Genomic DNA, 3,895 nt, shown 5'->3' on the forward strand with positions numbered 1-3,895 from the left:
CACACACGGGCACACTGACTCAAAAGTCCGCCACTAAGGCCACACACAAGCCCCTCCAAGGCTCTCCACCGCTAAAATGGACAAATTCTAACTCCCGTAAAACTTTCCATATTTAGGACTTTCTATTTTTGGAAACTTCTATTTCGGGAAACTTTCCTCCAAAACCCCGCCTCACGGAAACTTTGTACCCCGAACACCACCTCATCTTGTTACTGAGTCGCACAACCAACCACCCCAAGCGACCGAGTAACAAGAGAGATGCGCTAGAATACTCCATTCCCGCTCCAGCCACGGATTACAGATGGGACCAGGCTAAACAAGCTCAAGTCGCGGCTTGCTTCTCATACCACTTCTTGAACCTTGCCTTCATCTTTGCCTCAGGCTCCCAAGTCTGCTCCTCAACACCATCACAGTCCCACAGGACTCTCATCAAAGGAATCTTCTTCTTCCGAAGTTCCTTGATCCTCCTCTCGAGAACCCTCACTGGTCTCGCCTCCAAAGTCATGTTAGGCTGAAGATCCTCAGGAATCTTAGCCAACACCTCCTCTCCCTCACGGAGACACTTCCGCAACATAGACACATGGAAAACCTTATGGAATGCACGCATCACCTCAGGTAACTCCAATCTATATGCCACTGGTCCAACCCGCTCAATCACTCTGAATGGACCCATATACCTCGGACTCAACTTAGTCTCTGACAATGACCTGTTCGGACCCCGCAACATGGCCATCTTGAGGTACACTCTGTCTCCTACCTGAAACTCAAGATCTCTCCTCCTCCTATCAGCATAACTCCTCTGCCTATCCTGAGCCTCCTTCATGTTCAGCTTGAGAACCCGAATCTTCTCTGAGGTCTCCTGAACAAAACTAGCACCAAACATGCTCCTCTCCCCCACCTGAGTCCAGCATAATGGTGTACGACATGGTCTCCCATACAAAGCCTCATAAGGAGCCATCTTAATACTCGCCTGATAACTGTTGTTGTAAGCAAACTCTACCAGGTTCAGGTGATCTGCCCAATGGCCACCCCAATCCAACACACACATCCTCAGCAAATCCTCCAGCGTCTGGATCGTCCTCTCAGACTGTCCATATGTCTGGGGATGATAAACTGTACTCATATGCACCTTAGTGCCCATCTCTGCCTGAAATGCCTTCCAGAACACCGAAGTGAACTTAGAATCCCTGTCAGACACAATGCTCGCTGGCACCCCATGCAATCTGACTATCTCCCTCACATACTTCTTAGCCAAGACCGCTGCTCCATCAGTCTTCTTAATGGCCAGAAAATGTGCTGACTTAGTCAACCGGTCCACAATGACCCAAATAACATCAAAGGTCCGTGACACTGGCAATCCTACCACAAAATCCATAGTGATCATATCCCACTTCCACTCAGGAATGGGTAAACTCTTCAGTAACCCGCCAGGAACCTGATGCTCAGCCTTCACTAGCTGACACACATCACACCTCGAAACCCAACCCGCTACATCCTTCTTCATCCCGACCCAATGATAGTACCTTTTGAGATCACGGTACATCTTAATCGCTCCTGGATGAATGGACAACTTGCTCGCATGAGCCTCTCTCAAAATCTCTTGTCTCAACTCCTCATCCTTGGGCACACAAACCCGACCGTGCACCAAGATAGTACCATTATCTGAGACCTGATACTCTGAATCCACATCCTTAGAGGCATTCACCAGCCCCAAATCCTTCTCCTGAGCCAACCGCACTCTACTCAGAAGATCTGCTCTATCTACTGCTTCCAAACCCAACGGTTCCTGTGAAACAGCACACAAGCTCAAAGCACTGATCTCCCCTACCAGAGACTCCATCTCCTGCTCCTGAGCCGAAGCTACCCTCTTCCGACTCAGAGCATCTGCAACCGTGTTAGCCTTTCCAGGATGATAGGCTATCTCCAAATCATAATCTGCCACAAGCTCCATCCACCGCCTCTGTCTCAAATTCAGCTCAGGCTGAGTGAATATATACTTCAGGCTCTTATGATCTGTAAACACCTGTACCTTTGCACCATAAAGATAAGATCTCCAAATCTTCAGGGCAAAAACTACAGCACCCATCTCCAAATCATGAGTAGGATAGTTGCCTTCATGCACCCGCAACTGCCGCGAAGCATAAGCAATCACCTTCCCATGCTGCATCAGAACACAACCCAACCCAACTCTAGATGCATCTGTATAAACCACATAGGGTTCTCCCTGCTCAGGCAAAGCCAACACTGGCGCAGTAGTCAACATCTCCTTCAGGCTTGCAAAGCCTTCCTCACACTCTTCTGACCAGACAAAAGGAACATCCTTCCCTGTCAACTTAGTCATAGGACGTGCTCTGCTTGCAAACCCCTGCACAAATCTCCTGTAGTACCCTGCCAATCCAAGGAAACTCCTGATCTCTGTGGCATTCTGCGGTCTAGGCCAATCTCTGATAGCCTGAATCTTCTCTGGATCTACAGAAACCCCCTCTGCAGAAACAATGTGACCCAGAAAGCCCATCTCACGCTGCCAAAAACTACACTTGCTCAACTTGGCAAACAACTTCTGCTCCCGCAGCTTCTCCATAACTGCCCTCAAATGCACTGCATGCTCTTCAGGACTCTTAGAATAAACCAGGATATCGTCGATGAAAATGATGACAGATACATCCAGAAACTCCTGAAACACACTGTTCATCAATCTCATAAACGCTGCTGGCGCGTTAGTCAATCCGAAGGGCATCACCACAAACTCATAGTGCCCATATCTCGTCCTGAAAGCAGTCTTCCTCACATCTGCCTCATCTATCGGTATCTGATGATAACCCGACGCCAGATCTACCTTGGAGAACCAAGTAGCACCCCTCAACTGATCCAACAACTCATCGATCCTAGGAAGAGGATACTTGTTCTTCACAGTGACCCGGTTCAAACCCCGATAATCAATACACAACCGGAAACTCCCATCCTTCTTCTTCACAAACAACACCGGCGCTCCCCACGGTGATACACTAGGACGGATGAATCCCTTACTTAGANCTGCCCTCAAATGCACTGCATGCTCTTCAGGACTCTTAGAATAAACCAGGATATCGTCGATGAAAATCATGACAGACACATCCAGAAACTCCTAAAACACACTGTTCATCAATCTCATAAACGCTGCTGGCGCGTTAGTCAACCCGAAAGGCATCACCACAAACTCATAGTGCCCATACCTCGTCCTGAAAGCAGTCTTCCCCACATCTGCCTCATCTATCGGTATCTGATGATAACCCGACGCCAGATCTATCTTAGAGAACCAAGTAGCACCCCTCAACTGATCCAACAACTCATCGATCCTAGGAAGAGGATACTTGTTCTTCACAGTGACCCGGTTCAAACCTCGATAATCAATGCACAACCTGAAACTCCCATCCTTCTTCTTCACAAACAACACCGGCGCTCCCCACGGTGATACACTAGGACGGATGAATCCCTTACTTAGAAAATCCTCTAGCTGCTTCTTCAGCTTTGCCATCTCTGCTGGAGCCATTCTGTAAGGAGCCTTGGATAACGGTGTCGTCCCCGGTTCCAGTTCAATGGTAAAAAGATCCGACCGAGATGGTGGTAATCCCTGAAAAGACTGAAACACATCCTCTAACTCCTCCACTACTGGAATACCGCTAACCGTAGCCTTTCCCACTGACTCTGGCATAGATATAGTAACCAGATAAGCCTCACGGCCCTTCTCGATCATCTTCCCAGCCTGAATGGCTGAGATCACGAGACTCCCCGAAGTTGGTCTAATACCCTAAAAAACACACTTCCCTCCTGAACGCACAAACTCCACTCTACCCCCATGGCAATCAAAATGCACCCTATGCCGATGCAACCAATCCATCCCGAGAATAACATCATA

The sequence above is a fragment of the Camelina sativa genome, chromosome 5 (assembly GCF_000633955.1).
Source record: "Camelina sativa cultivar DH55 chromosome 5, Cs, whole genome shotgun sequence".
Taxonomy (NCBI): Eukaryota; Viridiplantae; Streptophyta; class Magnoliopsida; order Brassicales; family Brassicaceae; genus Camelina; species Camelina sativa.